Raw genomic sequence first — 23,312 nt, 5'->3', positions numbered from 1 at the left:
TATGCTTTCTTTACAAGAGTAACTTAAACATAAGGTAGGGACATTGGTCTTGCACGCGGTATGTAATCTTTATGTATCGACTACATGTGGCAACGTTACGACCCCGACACGCACAACCGGCTGACGGACGGACGTTGTTATTTCAATATGCCAACCTTCGGGGGCATAAATACAATAATCATATTTTTATTCAGTGTAAAGTTATAACAATTTTGGAAAAAAATAAATACTCGTTATATCGAACTTTGTTATCCCAACTTTCTACTTATGTCGAACTGTTTTGGATTTGTTGGGTGAAGTAAGACATGCTTTGTATTTCGGTTATATCGCTTTTTCGTTATCTCAAAGCCTTATCCAAGGGCCCAACGATTTCGACAGTGTTGACTGTACTTTCAAAGTTGATAGATATGTCCAAGGTGTACGATCTCTAATACTTTCAGAAACGATTAAAAAATTCAATTCTGCTTTTGATCTTCACGTAATCCCGAACGATCCTATGACTCTAAGGATATAATACGACCCCATAATGCATAACGCAAGCTTTTATTGTAGAAAAACAAGACCCTGATGAGCGATAGTCCAAATTAAGTAAATTATAGCTCACTTTACTATTTGATGTTAATATAAACATTGGCAATGTATATGGGATCTAATTGCGCGAAATGCAAAACATGAAATATTATTTCTGTCTTAACCTTAGCTTCCTTATTCTTTGTCATGTACATCAACCATCTGTATGTAAGTCTTAATGTTGCGTATTTACCGCTTCCATAGCCAGTTTTAAGATTCTATTGAAATTGTTTCAATATCTAAATATTCGTGCCATATCTTTACCAACACGGCTAGACAAATTACGTCTGCAATAAAGGTGCATTTTGATAAAAAGCGTTTGAAAAAATAATCGCATCAGATTATAATCCGTTTTGGTATTGGCTTTTTGATGTTAAGAGGAAGTCATGATTGATATATTTTGAATAGCTTTGTGTGGTATGCAACGCTTTAACAGACTGAAAGTTAAAACCATTCGTGCAAACTGATTACTTAGGATTCGGTGAAAATAACATGAGACGTTTCGTGAATAGTTTGTACTCTAAAGTAACAGATGTCAGAAGGAGTGATTATTAACAGCTGCTTAAGGGAAATGACATTGGAAAAAAACGACAAGTTCTTCAACAATAACGGATAGATTTTGGAAATGGTATCCGAGTTTTTTTTATTCCTGTCTGGAAGGCTTTAATCTGTTCTACAGCTCATTAAAAGCTGTTAAATTTCATTGCAGAGCATCTTTCTCGACTTTAAAGCAGTTTTGATAACTAGTATTTAACGGAATTAATCCCGCCTAAGCAAGTTCTAAACGCTGTTTATTGTAAAGGCATGGTGTATTCAGATTATCGGACTACAAAAAGCCTTGCAAAGCGGTGAATGAGTATTTTTCTTATTAAAAATAGTTCCTAGTTTGGATCCCTAGCGGAGGATCATTTCCAATAAATAGTTTTGACAAGGGAATGTAATTCATTGCAGTAGCTATCCTTACAGTTTAAAATTGTCAAATTTACTCTTAATTTGATGATTAATAAAATAAACCACTTAAGTAACCTTGACCATGTGTGGTTTGACTTGTCGTTGCACGTTCGTCTGACCAATGGAGATTGAAACACTATTAAGAAATCTTGAGTCATCCAAACTTTCCACAGACGCCCCTTACCCTTCCTTTGTGGTGACTGAGTGTCGTTGTAACATACATTTATCCATGATTGACTCCAACTTGTTATTAAAATTTCATTTTTAAAATATCTGGGAAAATCGTCTTCACTTGCGGTTCCGTTTCAAATAGCGTAAGATGGAGTAGTAAAGTATTGGAAAATGTAGCATTTACTTATATCGTGTTTACTTCTTCATGCGTATGGACATGTTATTAACTTGTTAGTACAACCGAAAAAAAACGTGTTTGATAACAACGTCAATAGCATGAATTTCGACCTCAAATCGATTTAACTCAAAATCTGTACTTTATCCTTTTCAGAAGATTCATTGGTATTGTAATCTCAGAACAACACTTTCCATTTATTAGTCAACGGTATACCTGAGGATCTTTTGTGATATATTGATATATTGCTTTGCTTGATATAGCTTGTCTGATATTACTCGCACTATCTACATTATTGACTTCAACGTTTGACCACAAGTTTCATGTTAAATGTTCCTTTAAATTACATACGACTGGTCAATTAGTTATCCGAATATATTGAATACACCACTTTTACTCAGCAACAAGTGAAATGCTCACTAAATGGGTATTGTTTTGGTTTAAGTTAAGTTTTCTAGCACTCCCATACAAAGGCTTATTTCACGTTAACATCTACTCTAAGGATAAACCGATAACGTAGACTGCCTCGGTTGGAACCTGTTGGAATAAGAAGAGGTTAGCTAGTTTTCATTATTAGTAAGAGAAATGTGATTTTAACCATCGTGCTCGGCTTTCACAACCCTCTCTTTGTTATCATAAGAAATTTAGATTTACCCTTTTTTCTTCGACAAGTAATGAACACTAACTGTCCTTTTCTTCAGCAGATTCGATATGACTGACATTTAGTCTACTCATCAGCGTCTGTTTTATTAAAGCGGTTTGAATTTAAACACATTTTGAAACAGATTTAGAGTAAACTATGATATGAATTCAAGATGGTTTACTCGTTTATGATTATTATTATTAAAAATTATACTTGTGAAGAAATTTAAGTGCTATCGGTACTTTAACATCATCTTACCTAAGCAAGAAATTACAACATTCCCCTACAAAAAATACAACAAAAGAAAACAATAAAGAAAAATATTTTAACGATAAGACTCCCTAAAGAGCTCAAGCGGCGATGGGGCTTTTGACATCAGACTTAAAACATAGTTATTACCACCTACGGAGCTTTTCTCAGCGAATGCTTTTAGGTTCTCTTGTGAAGCCGGAAATGCTGTTATTTCTTCCATATTTAGCAAAAAGACCTGTTGTTTCTGAAATAGCAAACGGTATCGACATATTTGCACTTTGATCTGTATAAACACTGAGCTATTTGTAAACAAATGTTATTGTTAATTTGTTATTTTAGATAATGCATTTTTGACTGATGCCCCCATTACGATATTTAGATCTAAGTATTCATCCTTTTTGTCCTTACGCTTTTGTTCACATAAGGCGAAGCACGTTGCCATCGAAATATTTCAAAAACGGTAAAGTAAATTGAGCTCATTCGTTCTTGGGGTTTTAAATATGGTTTTAATTGAAATCAAAGTTCCGATTAAAATTTTAATTCACGTAAATAGACTTAAAGGAGATTGACCTAAATGTTTTAAGTGTTTGAAAAAAAAATGATGTGCTGAGCAATTGTACATATTGTTTAATTTGTTTAAAGGAATCATCAATAAATTATTATTGATGCCTTGTGATCACATAATATTTTGGTATTATTTGAAAGGGTGTTATGTGTCGAGGAATAATATGTCAACAGTTCTTTGAAAAAATATCATACACACGTGTTTATGGCTTTGAAAGGTGGAAAAATCGGTCATTCGCTTTCGATTTCATTTAAAATGAAGAATAAAACTATTAAATAAAGTTTCTCAAAAGTTGTTATATTTAAAAAAGGAATATGTCCATGGTGAATCGATATTTTATTTTAGATTAAAAATAAACCTATCATATGAAGTTTCTCAAAGAGTGTTATATTTAAAGAAAGAATATGTCTATGATTTATCAATATTTTATTTAAATTTAAGAATAAAACTATCAAATGAAGTTTCTCAAAGGGTGTTATATTTAAAGAAAGAATATGTCAATAGTTTATCGATAAACATATGAAAAAAAGGCTTGTTTGGCATTTATGTTAGCAAAATCCGTCAATTCACTTTCGGCTTCACAAAAACACTCATTGCAATACCTCTGTCGTAATGCATATGTTTTTACATATTAGGTAATCATTCAAACCTTTTCAATGCTACTCCAAGCCTCCTTGTACATCGGAAACCTGAACTATAAGGCAATGGCATATACATAAACGTGCAATGTTTGAAGACGTTTGAAAAGAATAATACAATGAGCTATTGTCATTGTTTGGATTGTAATTCGACACATATTTGTTGGACCCCTATAGATAAAAAGTAAAAGTACATGTTTACCTCGTTTTATTCCTGTATATTATACAATCAAATGTCCTGCAGATCATACATCAAACAATGTTCATTTGATTAAGTTTGAAGTTAATTAAAGATAATAGACTGGTGTCAAAATCATCTCAGACTTTCGAAAACTTACAGGACTGGTATATTAAAATATGGTGTTTTCTGGAAGTGTTGTTTTGCCCATTAAGACTCTGAATGCTCTTAAATGAACCTGTTTTTATCTTGTTATAATGGGATGACAGGAAATGGCAAAGGAGAGGAGAGCGTCTTGGTAAAAAGGATAGACTTGGTTTTTTTTCATTCATTAACAGAGTTTTAGTTTGATCAAGTACTGTACCTTCCTATTACATAGTGCATACAAAATCAATATCAACTTTGTTGCAAGATGGGGATTTTTTCTTGTTTCTCAATGACTTTATTTTTTATTCTATCAAACATCTCTAACTTGTGTTAACGTCTTTCTTTCTAAATCTTGACAGAATGTTTATGTCTTCAAATCTCTTTGGTACATATCGCGAGCGAGATTGTGTTTTTATGTCAAATAACAAACTACCAATGAAAGGGGGCTTCCTACCTTATGCTGTTTTGACAATGGTATACAAACATGAAGTATAACAAAATAGCCCTTTAGTAAAAGTGATTGAGATTTTGCTTGATTTTTGCCACAGATGAGTGCTGGTGATGAAGTTGCGAAGTGCAAATATGGAACGTCTATAAAACTGTTCTACTCGTTACAAAATGTCTTAAGTAAAATACCAACTAAACCAGTATCTCCTTTTAGCATTAATAACAAAAACTACTCGTTTTTCATTATACAAACGTTTTCAGTAATTTAAAGACTAATTCACATTCAGACTAATTCAACTTTTACTATCATTTTCTTGTATCATTCAAAGACACTAACATACTTTCAACTCGCTTCTATTTTCCCTCTCATTCATCAATCGACATCGAAAACGAGTAATTACTCTCTATAATGGATATTATTATTACCATGTAATGTAACCTTATTTCACCGTTTTTACAAAGGCATTTCTAATCGAATTAAATTTTGTTTATACTGTGAAACTATTCAATGAAACATATACAAAAGAACAAACTTAAGGTTATAATATAAACTTTCAATTATCTCCTCACTATTCACGATGAAATAGGTATAATACGTGTTGAATTAATGTATTTTTATTTTTTTATGAAACTGAACGTTTCGTGTTGAATATGCCTGACATGCATTGTTACTCAACCAAATTTAGAGTAACCGTTATATAGATAAAAACAACATGGCATGTATCAGTAGAAACAGACTACTGTTGACTGACGACAACGAAGAGGACGACGACGATGACGACGACGACGACGACGATAAAAATGATGATGATGATGATGATGATGATGATGATGATGATGATGATGATGATTTTTCATTGAAGTGACTATTAGCACTTTTTAAACTCGGAGAAAGAAAGACCCTTATAATGTCAAAAAGACTATTTGAGGCTGATTGCAGGCATTTTTGTCTACTTATTTCACAGGAAACCATTACACGAAGTGGAAAATAATATATAAATATTCTTATCTATTCGAGTAAATTCTATGATGTCACAACAATACAACTTTCACACAGTCAAAAATGCCAAAATGATGAAACAATGTTATATTCAAATATATCCCAAATCGGTTATGCATTCTAATCGTTAGAATCGACACATGATATTAATACATATGACATAATTTTTACTTATTAACTTACACATAAAGGGAGAAGTAACTAGTAAAAAACTACACAAAACGCACAATTAACACCGTGGTTTTTCAAAGATCCCTAGTAAATCCAATGGCATATTACATGTTGAATTATATGTAGACTTTAATTGGATGCGTAGAGTGGTTAAGCATTTCAATAAACTTATAAAGGCAGCGACCACATTAGCATTTCAAAATATTGTCTGAACTATAAAAATCAAAAATGCCAAAATGATGAAACAATGTTATATTCAAATATATCCCAAATCGGTTATGCATTCTAATCATTAGAATCGACACATGATATTAATACATATGACATATTTTTTACTTATTTACTTACACATAAAGGGAAAAGTAACTAGGAAAAAACTAACACAAAACGCACAATTTACACCGTGATTTTTCAAAGATCGCTTGTAAAACCAATGGCATATTACATGTTGAATTATATGTAGACTTTAATTGGATGCGTAGAGTGGTTAAGCATTTCAATAAACTTATAAACATTAGTATTTCAAAATATTGTCTGAGCTATTAAAAATCAGCATATTACTATTCCATGATATCACTACCTGTAAAGTATACATTTTATTAAATTAAATTCTTACTCTCACTATTTAAGGTTAAACGTATTTTAGATTGAACGTCATTATATTCACCATAAATATATGAGGTTTTGGGTTTGTAGCGAACAAAAAGCATACATATTATTGGAGATATGATTCTCATAATGTATGCTTAGATATCTTAACTAAGCACATGAACCAATTTGTTAATGGAACTTCTTTCTGTTTTAATGATACAATGAGATGTCAACGTTATAAAAGAATATCAAAATCGCAGTTAAAGAATGGTAATATGTTGGTATTAATAAAAAATTACACTGAAGGCTATTCAAACACATATACTAGATGCGAGTATTTAATACACGGTACCTTATGGACGGAAGGTTGAAGCCCGTACATTTAAATGTACTACTATACATCATATACTTGTATTAACTTAATGCAAATCCTTTTAAATATACAATATTTACACCTCAACTTCCATTCCTTAAGAACTGCCTTTCGGCAATTGCGTTTATCAATCGATAACGCAACATCTTCGGATATGTTCGTATCGCAATTCATCGGATAACAATGTACATGTAAACTATTGATCTTGTTATTGTTTGTATTGCGTCAGAAGGTCCCGTAAATTATAAATCAACTTATAAGAAAGTGTTAATTTATTATATTTTAAATGGGTTGTTGTCATAAGTGTTTCAATTTTACGTTTAAAAGTAATTTCAAGTGGTTGATCTTTTACAACGTTATTATGACGTCATTTGAAAAAATGTTTCCCGTTACAGTCGTGTTGTTCTATTTACTGAATGAATAAGAAAGGATTCTGGTATGTGTTCTTAAATGAAATGAAGTATTTTGTTAACAATTCTTGAATGAAATAATGATTTATTGGTGTAAATATAAGGAATGAATTGCGGGGTTGATCTCATTATCGGGGATATGAACGCAATTGGGCTGGTCAAAGAACGCGTGGAGTCCTTCGGACTCCACACACTTTGATTACCATAAAATGTTTCACAGAAATTTAAATATATAGGACATATAATAAGCATCTCGGCTTTAGAGTCTATATAAGGAGTAGATGTGTTCTAATAAATATACAATAGCTTTAAATGCTACATAGTTTACCAAAAACATGTTTGAAAAAAAATCCTTAACCTAATCCAAGGCGTCTCAAAAACAGTGAACATGCATTTTATTATAAATAGAGAATAGCTAGAATTTTTTATGCTACTTAAGTGTATTGTACCTGAACAGGGTTTCTATCCATGTTTACACATACAATGTCTTACCATTCGAATTATTACAGGAACTAGTAGCTCTGCCGTTGCAACGCCAGAACACATAATACCAATGCAGACACATCACAAAATCCTATAGAAGTAGCAATGAAGTTTGAATTATTAAAAGTAGACCACATGCACACGTTTGATTTTATCTATAAATATCAAATGCTTGATTCCTGTGTGTAGCAAGCATTTGGTTGAGTCTATGTTTTACGATTAGATAACTATTGTATGTACATGCACTTATAAAAATAGTCTTTCAAACAGATGCCAGTGGTCTGAATCATAAGCATGATCGTGTTCAGGTATCAAAAAACACTTAATGATTAATATACAATGTAATACGATAACAAACTATTAATCAAATAACCCTGTTACTAGTATTTGTTCTAGTTTAATGGCGAAGGTTTAAGTGAACTTTGATATAAAATGAAGTGCATTGCAAAGTCACTCGATGATATAACCTTACCATCTTATAAGAACCATTTAAACATTACTTTTGTAAATAATTGATGGTGGGTCATATGCCTTTGATCATAAAACTTACGTAATTATGCACGCAACGTAAAAATCCTCTCGCTTGCAAATGGATTTAGCATTTCGAGATTTTGAAGCGTTTAATTAAAGTGTTAGGTCCGCCTTAATCAAAGCAAATTTGTTAGAACATCGAAAGACGGCCAGTAATGGGTGTATGTGTGTTACGTGATCTTCCTGTCTAATCCTGAGCTATTATCAGTGTACTACCAACATGATTGACGGTCGACGACAGGCACAACAATGACTGTCACCGCGGTGCGTTTTTACTCACTAAACATTGTTTAAAAGGAGAATCATTTCAAAATGTGTCATATCTACCATTATGTATTCCAATTGCGCTTTTCTTGCTAAAGTATTTCCCTGCACTTTTCTTTTAATGTAACTACTGACAAGACAGTGTGAAAGTTAATATCGAAGGGTCAGATGGTAAACAATTATACACTATCAGAAAAAATCTTATACGATAAAAGACATTCCTGTAATTATTCCAGGAGAAGAGATTTCTGATAAAATGGTGTTGACATTACCCAAGGATGGTTCTTTAACTTACAGCTATGGCTTACATGTATATTAAATTGAATTTTATTTTTTAGACCTACTACGAAAAATGTTCCAGTGCAAATCGCTAAATATATTCTTTTTATCTATTTATTTAATACAAAGAAGAAACTGCCAGTGCCACATAATTAAAACAAACAGAAATAGATCCCAACAACTTTCCTGGCGAAGAAAATAGTCTACATTGAAATGAAACAGGTCTGTTTTCATAAAATTAAGAAACTTGTGTTGAGATGTCTAAACAAGATATTTCCAGTATGCTTTCAGAAATTTTTACTAGATTCAATGAATTATGTCCTTTGAGAAATGTTAAATATGTTTTCAGATTAAATTAAGATGCAGTCAATCATGTTCACAATTCCTAACACTGAAATGAAACAGCATTTTGCCAGGAATTTGAATGTTTTTCAGAAATCTAAACATGAAAATCATGTTCTTATCTTTTTGTAATGCAGGAAAGAAGTAGAATTTACCTTGGGTCTCATTTCGTTGCACTCTCCAATGTTATCAACTTCCTATCATTATAATCAGTCGCATTTCCGATGCGCCGAACATGCATGAGTAGCTGCAAATAATCACTTCTCTTGACAAGCATCACGTCTGAGTACAAGACATTCGCATGGCAAAGATTGACGTCATTATTAAGGTGATAATGACAGATTAATCAGATATCAGTTTATAACGAACGACACACGTGTTTAAATTGATTTCAAAACGTATTTATGGCAAAATACAGGAGCAAGATATTTAAATTGTTCTATAAAGGATAAATGAAGAAGAGCTGACCTGTCCAGCTGTTGCAGGTTACAAATAACATACCATATGACAGATGGTTATATTTTATCACAGAATCGGGCAATATAAACACATAATTAATCAACAGACCGCTATAATTTGTTTGTCTACACTAAAGCTTAGGTGACTCAGGAGCCTTATGCTTTGGTCATTTATTTTTTAATCAGGCTTCTGTTTTAGTTGTCATTCATCGTTTGCATATTTTTGCGTTTGAAGGATTATTGGTACCTTTGAAATATGAATCAATACACAGCCATCAAACTATAGATTTATTTAAAGTGAGCATAAAAAAACGAGAAACATAACTTGTCTAGTTGTGTTGAAACATCCAGGCGCTATTACTAATCCACTGACATGCTTTCAATTGATACAGTATGGTTGTAGATAGATTATTAATAATTGTACACACGGGTAAAAGCAAAGCTGTTCTTAGAGGCACTTGAATTGTTACCGCTATCAACCCTTAAATGTATTTCGTTTCTTGGCAGCAATGACAAAATTATGCACTTCTTTGTCTATGCTTACTTCTACACAATGGAATGTTACATCCATTGAACCCTCATACCTATTTGGGCATGAAACCACGCACCGATTAAAGTTGTTTGCATATTATGAGGATTTTTGGACACTTACTGTAGGCGTTACACCGAGATTGGGTAATATTACTTTGACACATCCTATTCAATATCTATGCTTACACTTATAGTGCTGCAAATCAGATCATATTACACGAATATTTAGATGAATAACTGGTCTATGTCTGCCAACAAGGAGTTTCATATATCAAAATGCCGTTAGTAAATTTGCTATAATTCATAAGAGAAACATGAAGAAAGCACCTTTACAGATGTGCAAAAGCCAGGAAAATGTCCATTTTATATTAAAACTTTAATTATTCTGATCAAAATTCGATTTTGCACAAGCTCACCACAAATGTATATCCTACTATGATTAAAATGTGATATTGTCACACAATGTTTAAATTCATTATTCTAAATATTTCATTTTGGAAACAAGTTTGCAAACGTGTTGTAAAATTGTCATTAAGCTTAAATACATTTACAAAAAATATGTGAGAAATAGAAAAAATATGCAGTTGTTCGATAAAGGGTAGGTTAAAGGTTGTTTCGAGATATTAGTGTCATTGAAGTTCTGATCTTAAGCTTGAATCGAAATTATTTTGTTTGTTTTTTATTGATGAATATAATTTCGTGACACCATCGTCATGCAGAGAACTGCTATTTTACCCATATGATCCCTTTTTCTTCAAATACACCTTTCGAGCAATAAAACTAATTTATAAAAGAATATCTGTTTTCTTTTATTAAAAATAATGCCATTCCTTAGCAATGAGCTTCAACTGAAAAACAGTGTGTAAAAAAGTATTGCTGATGCAAGAAAAGGAAGTGAATGACTATATTTGAAGCTATATGAAAAAAATAATTTTGTCATTTATTGAATAGTTGTATTTCTTCTTGACTGAGCATCATTTTTCCGGAGAACATTTGGTAATCTGCTGAAGAAAATGCCGTTCAATGAATGCCTAGAATTAGTGTTAAACTATGGTTAATCAAAGCTGCGATACAATAAAAGGTGAATTATCATATTATTTAATTGAAATGAAATAACAAGTTTCAGCTTAAAATCAACGGAATTTACAAAGGTAAGTCTATTTTAAAATGTCAATGTATTTTTAAGAGGACTAGAAGAACATAGGTTAAAATCCGATCTGTAAGTGTTGGGACAGAAAATGATTACTTGAGCAAGGTTTAAAGAGTTTGTCTAATATGTATTACGCAGCTACAAATAAATAACCATGCAGAGCTCGAAAGAGTTTAAACAAATAAAGAACTTTCCTTGTTAAATTCAACTCTAGGAGCCTCTTTGATATATATATATATCATTTATCAATAGAAGTTCCTTAAAATTCTATTTCACGTTGAAGTATTGTAGAAACGACTGAAGGCATGTCCTGTAGAGTATACAGAAAACATTTTTCCATTGATCACTTTGTTAGTTATGGTGTGATGAACATTTCATCGTCTAAAATCTCATCGTTGCAATGAGCTACAGGTACAATTAGAGATGTTTGTTTTCTTGAAGTGTATAGCGTGATAACTATCTCACATCTACCTTTACATGTCCGTGTTATAAGGAGATGATACGAAAAGACGAAAAACAGAATATGACGAATTTGAATGGTTTCTAAACATAATTTTGTATTATCGCGAATTTTACCTCGCATTGTGCATACGAAATATACTTATAATCCACTTATATGGTGTAGGAATGTGTTTTTTTTTATTTATGTCCCTAAACGTTTTATTTTTCCTCTGTCAAGCATCTCCATTACATTCCATTTTTTTTTACTCAGAATGATATAGTATATAACGAAATGAAAGAAACTTCTTTTTTCCAACATTTGACAAAATGATAAAATAATATCCCTTCAACTTTGGATAAAAACTTTGTGTCGAATTGGTTAACAAATTTGGTCGCTTTTGCGGAAGATCGTTTTGGATGGGAGCTCTCTAATTAAAACACCTCGAATTTTACAAAATATCTTAAGTGAATTTGATATGAATCTTTAATAATTTGATTAGGATTTATTTGTTGTTAATATAAGAAAATGATGATATAATTTGTGATTATTGTGATGCTATTTATCATAATGATTGATATTAATAATATAAATGATTGACTGAGATATTATGTACAACAATTCTGATTTAAACACACCTGAGAAACACGATGAGCCCTAATCTGCCAAGGTCGTCCTTGAGGAGCTCCCAAGACCCCTGTACAAGCTTGACCTGCTCCGTACTTAGCACCATATGCAGGTGCTTGTCTCTACTTGAGTAGGGGATCGCACAGTTTGGCATCTTATTACCCATATCGGCCGCAGTATCTCCTGGTTCCTATACTGCCGTTGTTTTCAGTCCTGATATGTCTATTATGACATGAATACTCCAATGCAAGGTTCGTTAATGTATGGATCGTGACTGGTTATCTCTCATTGATATGTATGTTTATCGGATAAGGGAAGCCTAATGTTGATATGTATCACATTGTTCTCAATATAAAACGTTGGAAGTCCCTTGTTTTATTAAGTATACGTCCGTTGTATTTCGTGTCCTTAAATTACACAGTCATTTGTTCTTTTCGCAGCTTACAAGGCTGGGTATTGGTTTTCTTAGAATATCTGAGATAAAATAAATTTCCATCAATTATCACCAATGAAGTTTCTATTGAAACTATCAAAGTTAAAAAAAACAACAACACGATATCTTAGTGGCGTTAATAAAGAAAAGAAGACCAAGCAACCCATACGTCAATATTCTTGACTAATATCAATATTTAAAATTAATGTTTATCTTAATTACCATAGGCAAACAAAGATAGATAGAGTCTGTAGCGAGCAAAAAAAGCAAACATATTAATCGAATATAAAATCTCCATATTATATGACAGCAGTTCAAAACAAATTACTTCCACGCGAACACAAAGGCAATTATTCCAAAACTTCAACAATCTCCAGAGAAAACTGCATACTATAGGTGAAACTGTTCTACTAACAATCCATAAATGCAACAAAACAGAAGCACGGCAGTAATTGTAAAATGCCACCGAGCTTATTTGTCCCTGGCATGTGTTACTGAACTGTTAGAGATGTTCTGTTTAAACTAAAAATGCACAAAAAGCATCTGTCTTTAGTCTTTAGCATACTGCTGATGAGAGTTAAGATCTCTGCACTGATGGCCAATATCAGCGAGCATCGCATATATCTGATGTTTCCGAGCCTTGTGACATCCTATTGGATAACATGATCAGGTGGAACACATCTAGTCAGCTTGTCGATTACTATCTTTATTAGACACAAAGGTCGCTTTGAGATTGCCTAATGTTGTTTCAACGGTAAGATCAAAAGGAAACTGAAAGGTTCTATATAATATTCGTTTCCAAGTCCGTGTGGGTCAATGACAATCGAAGAATTTTCACATTTTCCTTCATTATGTTATGTCGAATATATCGAAAACATAAGATTATGGGAGCCTCCATACAGGAAAAAATGTAATACAGTATCAAGTAAATACTTTTTAGGAAACAATAAATTGAGACAACAACACATGCAATTTGAATTCATATGCAGTTAGTGATCAAAGAAGGGCATAATTTTGTCATTGTTGCCAAGAAACAAAATGCATTTAAGGGTTGATAGCGGTTTCGATTCCAGCGCCTGTAAGAACAGCTTTGCTTTTATACGTGTGTACAAGTATCAATTATATGTGTACAACCATTCCGAATAAATTGAAAGCATGTCAGGTGATTAGTAATTGCACCTCATTGAAACATTGTTTAAAGGCTCACTAGTCACCTGTTCTTGAGACTAGACGATAAAGAATAGCAGTCTGATGATTAATTTTATTTTGCCCTTTTCGGTAATAAAATATAACCATCTGCCATATTGTCTGGTATATGTAACCTACGATAGCCCTACAGGTCTGCTTTCTTTTCTTCATTTATCTTTTATTGAACCATTCAGATATCTTGCTGTTGTATTTTGCCAGAAATACGTTTTGAAATCACTTTTAACACTTGTGTCATTCGTTATAAACTGATATCTGATTAATCTGTCATTAACACCTTAATAATGACGTCAATCTTGGCCTTACAAATGTACACTACCCAGGCGTGATGCTTGTCAAGAGAAGCGATTATTTGCAATTACTTATGCATGTTCGGCGCATTGGAAATGCGACTGATTATAATGACAGGATGTTGATAACAGTAGAGAGTGCAAGAACATTAAACCCAAGGTATATTTTTTCTTCTTTCCTGCAATACAAAAATATAAGAAAATGATTATCATATTAAGATTTCTGAAAACATTCAAGTTCCTAGTAAAATAAAAAGCTGTTTCAATTCAGTGTTATGAATTAAGAACTTGATTGACTGCATCTTGATTAGACTTTTGAAAACATATTTTAAATTTTTCAAATGACAAAATTCATTGAATCTAGTTAAGATTTCTTAAAACATACTGGAAATATCTTGTCTACACATCTCAACACAAGATAATACATTTCATGGAAAAATCTCTGTTTCATTTCAATGTAAATTATTTTCTTCGCCAGGACACTTGCTTGAGTCTCTTTGTGTTTGTTTTAATTGTCTGGCACTGAGAGTTTCACCTTTGTGTTAAATGAATAGATGATAAGCATTTATTTAGCGATTTGCACCTCAACAGGTCTGAAAAGTAAAGATGTGTCTAATATTGATGTAAGCCATAACTTTAAGTTATCAGAAATCTCATCTCCTGTAATAATTACAGGAATGTCATTTTCGTATTAGAAAGGATCTTTGTTTATTCTGGTAGTGTTTAATTTGTTTACCATATGACCCGTCGGCATTAACTTTTACACTGTCATTTCAGTAGTTAAAAAGGTGCACGAAAACACATACGCAAGAAAAGCGCAATAGGATTCCAAATGGTAGATAATATGACACATTTTGAAATATTTGTCCTTTTAAACAATGTTTAGGGAGTTTCCACGCACGACGGTGACAGTCATCGTTGTGCATGACGTCGTTCGTCAATCATGTTGGTAGTACACTGAAATAACTCAGGGTTATATTGGCATAACACGTCATACTTATATACACGTTTCTAAACGTTTTTCAACATTCTAACAACTAAACTTTAATTAAGGCGGACATAACACTGCCATTATTAAACGCTTCATAATCTCGAAATGCTCATTTGCAAGTAGTATTTGTACGTTGGGTGCATAATTACGTAGGTTTCATGGTAAATGACATTAGACCCAACAACAATTATTACATTATTATTAGGTTTAAATTGTTCCTATGAGATGGTGACGTTATATCATCCAGTGACTTTGTTGATATATTCTTATATTTTTGTCTGATAAACTATATTGAATAGTTGTATTTCTTATTGACTGAGCATCATTTTTCCGGAGAACATTTGGTAATCTGCTGAAGAAAATGCCGTTCAATGAATGCCTAGAATAAGTGTTAAACTATGGTTTATCAAAGCTGCGATACAATAGATGTAACCATTTATTCAAATTGATGTAAAGTAACAGACTGTAAGTAGTGCACATATTTCATATTTGTTAAATTAATAACTGCATATGAATTCAAATTGGACGTGTTGTTATCTCCTAAACAATGCAAGTATTTACTTGTTTACTTGACATTATATTACATTTTTCCCTGTATGGAGGCTCCCGTAATCTTATGTTTTCAATTTCTTCTATGTACATAACATAATGAACGAAAAACTGAAAATTCTGTGATTGTCATTGACCAACACGAACTTGGAAACAAATATCATATAATAGAACCTTTAAATTTCCTTTGATCTCACTTTTGAAGAAACAACATTGGGCAATCACAAAGCGCCCTCCGTGTCAAATCAAGATAGTAAGACACAGGCTGACTAGATGTTTTCCATCTGACCACATTATCCAATAGGCTGTCGCAAGGCTCGGAAACATCAGATATATCAGATTCTCGCTGATATTGGCCATCAGTGCTGTGATCTAAACTCGCATTAGCGATATGCCAAAGACAGATGCGTTATGGTGCATTTCAGTTTAACCAGAACATCTCTAACAGTTCGGTAACACATGCCAGGGACAATTGAGCTCGGTGGCATTTTACAATTACTGTTGTGCTTCTGTTTCGTTGCATTTATGAATTGTTAGTAGATCAAGTTCACCTATAGTGTGCAGTATTCTCTGGAGATTGTTGAAATTTTGGAATAATTGCTTTTGGGTTCGCGTGGAAGTAATTGTATATTTTGAACTGGTTTCATGTGCGTAACAAAGCGTTTTGTTCGCTACAGACTCTATCTATTTTCGTTTACCTATGGTAATTACGATAAAGAATAATTTTAAATATTGATATTAGTCAAGAATATTGACGCTTGGTTTGATCAGAGTCTTTATTTTCGTCATAAACGCCACTAAGATATCGTTCTCTTAACTTTGATAGTTTCAATAGAAACTTCATTGGTGAAAATTGATGGAATTTTATTTTATCTCATGTATTTAAAGAAAACCAATACTCAGCTTTGTAAGCTGCGAGAAGAACATAAATGACTGTGTAATTTAGGGAGAAGAAATACAACGGACGTATACTAAATGAAACAAGGGACTGCCAACGTTTGTTATGAAAACAATGTGATTAACATCAACATTAGGCTTGTCTTATCCGCTAAACATACAAATCAATGAGAGATAACCAGTCACGATACATATATTACGAACCTTGCATCGGCGTATTCATGTCATAATAGACATATCCGTTCGAATAGCAACCAGTAGAAACTGCGGTCAATATGGGTAACAAGATGCCAAACTGTGTGATCCCCTACCCTAGTAGGGACAAGCATCTGCATATGGTGCTAAGTACGGAGCAGGTCAAGCTTGTACAAGGGTCTTGGGAGCTCCTCAAGGACGACCTTGGTAGATTAGGGCTCATCGTGTTTCTCAGGTGTGTTTAAATCAGAAGTATTGTACATAATATCTCAGTCAGTCATTTATTTTATTAATATCAATCATTGCCTGTGTTATAATAAATAGCATCACAATAATCACAAATTATATCATCATTTTCTTATATTAACAACAAATAAATACTAATCTATTTTTTTAAGATTCATATCAAATTTACTTAAGATATTTTGTAAATCTCGAAAATCATCTAATCAAAATTGTTTTAATTAGAGAGCTCCCTTCCAAAACGATCTTCTGCAAAAGCGACCAAATTTGTTAACCTATTCGGTACAAAGTATTTGTCCAATTGAAAGTTAAAGGGATATTTATCATTTTGTCAAATGTTGGAAAAAAGAAGTTTCTTTCATTTCATATTATATATGATATTATTCTGCGTATAAAAATTGGAATGTATTGGAGTTGCTTGACGGAGGAAAAATAAAACGTTCAGGAACATAAGTAAAAAAACACATTCCTACACAATATAAGTGGATTATAAGTATATTTGGTATGCACAATGCGAGGTAAAATACGTGATAATACAAAATTATGTTTAGAAACCATTCAAATTCGTCATATTCTGTTTTCGTCCTTTCGTATCATCTCCTTATAACACGGACATTTAAAGTTAGAAGTGAGATAGTTAACACGTTATACACTTCAAGAAAACAAACCTCTCTAATTGTACCTGTACCTCATTGAAACATTGAGATTTTAGACGATAAAGTCTATATAATCTAAAGGTCATGCTTTCGGTCATTTTACTTCAACGTAAAATAGAAATTTAAGGAACTGCTTTTGATAAATGATATATATCAAAGAGGATCCTAGGGTGGAACATTACAAGGAGAAGTTTTTACATTTTTTTTTTCAAATTTTCCTCATGCTCTGCATGGTCATTTATTTGTAATTGCCTAATACATACTAGTCAAACTCTTTAAACCTTTGCTCAAGTAATCATTTTCTGTCCAAACACTTACAACACGCATTTTAACCTATGTTTTTCTAGTCCTTTTGAAAAAAAATACATTGAAATTTTAAAATAGACTTACCTTTGTAAATTCCGTTTATTTTAAGCTGAAAGTTGTTATTTCATTTCAGTAACATAATATGATAATTCACCTTTCATTTCAATTGAATATGATATAAAGTGTCTAGAACGAATTTTATCAATGTGATGCCTCCATTATATCAAAATACATTTACTTGCCAGATGCACAGAACCGATTTACGATAAACTTCTGGAAATGAATGTAAAATATCTAGTACCAACTAAAATGGTATTTCATGAGTTCATAAGGCATTTTGATAGAACAGAACAGAACAGAACAGAATTTATTACACGTAAACTATACAGTTTTTTGTGTTTCATATACATAATAAATACATTACAATTACAATTATACAGTGTAGTGTGAACTATTAAATAAATATTATAGTCAACATTTTTGAAGGATGAACTGAAATTGTAAATCACCTGTTATGTTTAAGCTAACGAAAGTTGTTACCTCAATGAGGATGGATAATATCTGCGTATTGTTGGAGGAGTCAAGACGTTAGTCAATATGATGGATGTAACATACCAGTGGAATTACACAACAAGAAAATCCGTTTCTCAATAACTAATTACATTTGTAAACTAGTAGCTCAGCGTTAATGCAGAGCACAGTACAAATTTCTCAATACTGTTTGCCAATCCTGATAAAAAAGTCATTACAATGGTTATACTATTATATCATGCAAAAACAATCTCCACTATGATGTCTTTAGTACATCGCCGTTGAATATTTTCAGGCGTCTATGAGCACGATAGGTATTAATCACGCAACCATGTGGCTCTCTGTGGCTCCACTGAACAAAAACGGGGCCCTTTTAGACTACACTGGTTATCAATCTAAATCAAACTGGTTTCAACTGTTTTTGCTTTTGCTTTCCTAGAACATTTTAATAGTTTTACTGTTCGACGTGTATCTAAGAAAGTGATGAGGTACATACGATTTTATAAGAGTTAGCAAAATCGTATCGTTACACTTTAAATATGTGATAAAGACCTTCTTTTTCTGTCTGTTTCAGAAATTATGGCCTTCCCTCAACTATGGTCTCCAAAAAGTGCTTGAAGAATATTATACAAAAAGTGTTGCAGAAGCTTGGAAAACAGTGTATGCCTATATTTGTGTCTATATGAAAATGGGAATGGAAAATTCGGACATTGATCCAGACATAACTAGCGAAATTGGCAGATAACATAATTTGGTCACTATTTGTTTTCGATATTTCAACTGTGTATCATTGCTTTTTACACTCAAATCAATGTGCAGGATCAGATTCAATTCAAGGAAACTTGAATATATATTGCTTCATGTTATGTCAAAGTTGCGAAACATATACTGTTTGAAAACGTTGAAAACGTTATCGCTGTTGGCCTTCGAAATATTATCTCTTTCGTGGAAGGCTTTGACATATTTTTAACAAAAGAAAATCACCGGAATTGCGGTAACGGTTTCTGAAACTGGATTCTTGTTTACTTGATTATGTAACATGCGCTGACATATGCATCTCATTAGCCCTATTTCAACGTCATTTCCATGTTTATTTAACAAGAAAACGGAAATTAAGTAATGGAATGAAAACAATAATTAACGAGCTATTTCTAGAGCAAATATGCCCATGTGATGCAAGTGAAGACAAGACGTCTGTAAAATGCCATACTGCGTATGTCGTTATTAGTGTCTGAATGGAGAAAAACTTGAATAAGACGCACGTAAAATTTTATCCTTGAGACATTTTCATTTTGGTTTATGGATAATTACAAATTTCTTGCACTAAATGAAAAGCTCTCATTGAAGAGAAAACTGAAATAGACACACGTAAATGTTTATCTTTAAGACCTTGAGGTTTAGAACCGATCAGAAAAATCTTTTATTGGTATGTTGAGTTATCTGCCTTAAGTTATTTAGACACAGATACCTAAAGTTCATTGATGTTTAGAATGTTTAACTCATTATAGTTAATTTTATACTATCCTTGAATAGTTTGTTCAAAATGTGTAAATGTATAGTTCTCTGTTTCCATTCACGAGTTGTCGATTTTCTAATTTAAAAGCGTGTCTATAATGACACGAACAGCATGCGTTTCTATCTACTGCATGATTAAACAGCCTGCATAACGATTCAATCTCTATATTGTTTTTGACTGTGACTTATGACAACAAACAAGACGATGGTGTTGCACTTCGTGTAAAACCAAATATATTCTAACTATTCTAAAACTTCTAATAACGTCGATACGAGGTGTGATTTTCTGCACTGTGAAGACTGCATTTAGAATACGTTGTCATTTACAGTCAGTTTTATAAAGGCATAGTTCATGCAGAGATTGGCTTCTCTTCTTAGTTTACGGGGACATATTAAACGTTTCACGGCATTGACATGCAGTTGTCATGTTCAAAGACTTCCTGTAGTAAACCTTTAATGCGGCACAAAGTGACAGAGCAAAGCTAGTGAAACTGAAAATGGCAAGGTGTAGCCAATCTGAACTCACAGTATTGGCATGAACGATTAACATGCCGTTTTCCAAACAATAAGAACAACAGGGCATTTTTTTCACAGCCGTTTTTTTGTTTACAATGTAAATTTGTTAATTAAAATGGCTTACAATATCAGACTAATTAAATGAAATTTGTAACTTTTTTTGCCGGATGCCTTCTTTTGTTTTATCAAACGAAGTGTAATGTATTTTAAGAAACAAGTTCTATTTCATATTTAATGATGATTTTAATTTATATTATTAAATAAAATCCAAATATGTTTATGTTAGCGTACGTGATTACATTTTACATGCTTTCTTTACAAGAGTAACTTAAACATAACTAAAAACCTATTTTGGAAAAAAGTATGACAGCTTGTGGTTATGCAAACACTCTTGCTATAATACCAGATGCATCGGTTTTTGAATATTTAGGTCGGAAAATGTTGAAATCATCAGTTTCTACATGTCCACCGAAACATACACACGATATTGCCTAATATAACATGAATGACAACGCAGTGATAAGAATCTTTCACGAAACGAGATGTGGTGAATCAGGTCTGATGGAAACTAATGTTCGAATATCTCCTCATGATAAAACCAGTCGCGTTGGAATTGAAGCGTCAAGAGGAAGATTATACCCTATCATGACAGGGAAAGAAAGTTCAAATGGAAAGTATCTCCGAAAGCTGTCAATTTACATTAAACATCCTTTCGTTGTCCTTTATTTTTCAACAGTGGAATCATGCTCACGAGCATTTACTAACGTTCAGTTAACATATAACGAACACATTCTTGTAAGTTATGAAAGAGAGAAAACAAGTTAAATACTCCCTACGGATCAACGGAGGCTTGGATATGTTTTGCAATGTTTTTATAATATGGTAAACCTGTAACTTTCATTTAGGTTTTCCTAACTCAAATATTTTTAACTATTTATGCTTTAAATGGGCCCACATGTTCTCACAGAAGTGAAATTCCTGAAAAAATACGCGTCGTTAAGAGCCCGACGATATCAGATATTTTTAGGTATTATTTGCAATAGGTCCAATTCACACTTCTCAAATGCTTCCGTTGTTTGACCGATAAAGGCGTAATACAAAGTTATTGAAGAACTTATAGCTCAACAGAATTCGAACAACATCAATATAATAGGAAAAATACTTTAGGGTATTAAAAAAAGCCATTACACTTTTAAGCAGATAAACCTCTATATTACAGAAAACGTAACAGTATTGTACAATCTTATCTTTTCCCCATCCTTTCCTTTTTGTAAACTCGCTTTTAACTGATCCTCACGATGTTGTACAACCATATTTTGTTCTGTCCTCGTTCCTATTGAATCCGGGAATAACGATCAACGCTGACACAAATTGCTTTGTCAAGTGGTCGTAGTGTCATCTTAAGGAACTAAAAGACATTTTCTGCAATTGCTTTAGACCAGAAGAGTCGGTTACTGCATAGCAATTATAGATGAAATGGTGCGTTAACAAAGCGATAATTGGATACTTAAGTATACAATGTATAACATAAGTATGAAACTTATCAAGTTTTTTTATATAGATATGTCTACGTTGCTAATTTGAACATTCTGTACATATAGATTGTTCGCCATTTTAAAGTCCGGTGAACTCGAAGCGGCATGCAATCAAAATAGGTTAACAAGTGATAGTGATCGGATTGTGGTGGTGTAGTTCTGGGTTTTTTCCATTTAGACAAGTGATGTACGTGTTCTTCCCAAATGTTGCCGTATTGATCAGTTTGTAAATGAAATATGACGTCAGAGTTTCCTATATCTTAAACTAGAATAGAAGTCACCATGGTGTGGCGTGATGTTAAGGTCCTTGATAGGCAGGTTACAATTTTTTACTGAGTTATATAATTGATATGATGCAAAAATCTGACATTTCAACAATTAACTATGATACCCATTTCTGCTTGTTGTGATTCGAATAACCCATTCATCATTACGATGCAAAGAAGAATAAGTGCATTTTACATGTACATCTAAATCATTTCTATGTTTGATTAAGGATTGAAATTCATTTCGGGGACTTTTAAGTGGGGCATTCAAGATCACATGTATGCCCCCGAAAAATAATTTCAATCCTTATATTTGCAGGTTTTCTGCACACCTATTGTAATACATTTTTTTTTCAAATCATTTCAAAGGGCTTCATTTTTACATGCGAATAGAAATAATTAATATTACATATAATTTGTGAGAGTAAGCCAAATCGGAAAAAGCAAAAATTGTGCTGCCAATTCGTTTTTCCATCATTTGCTTGAAAAATCCACAAGTCTAATCGAATTTGTTCAGAATGAATCTCTGACACTCTTTCTTTTCATGTCTTGAATTACACGATTCAGTTTAATTACAGTGAACTCGTATCAAGAAGAACGATTTTCTGTTCTAAAATGACAAATACCTTGTACTGTAATATATGGAATTGTTTATATGAAGTATGTAATGCGCATGCGCCTAAATAACATTTGCATAATAAGCAGGTCGCCGTAAATACTACGTCGGGGCATTCTTGCGAAAGTGAACGTCATTTAATTTGTGCAGAAAGTACTAGAGAGTGTAAATATTGAGTATT

At 32.5% G+C, this 23,312-nt stretch overlaps 1 pseudogene; it reads right to left on the bottom strand.

Annotated features, from left to right (window-relative positions):
• Nucleotides 1-1,587: 1,587 nt before the first annotated feature.
• LOC128208543 (uncharacterized) lies at nt 1,588-12,552 on the bottom strand (annotated as a pseudogene).
• Nucleotides 12,553-23,312: the final 10,760 nt, after the last annotated feature.

This window comes from Mya arenaria, chromosome 11 (assembly GCF_026914265.1).
Source record: "Mya arenaria isolate MELC-2E11 chromosome 11, ASM2691426v1".
Lineage (NCBI taxonomy): Eukaryota > Metazoa > Mollusca > Bivalvia > Myida > Myidae > Mya > Mya arenaria.
This window is presented reverse-complemented; position numbering and strand designations above follow the sequence as displayed.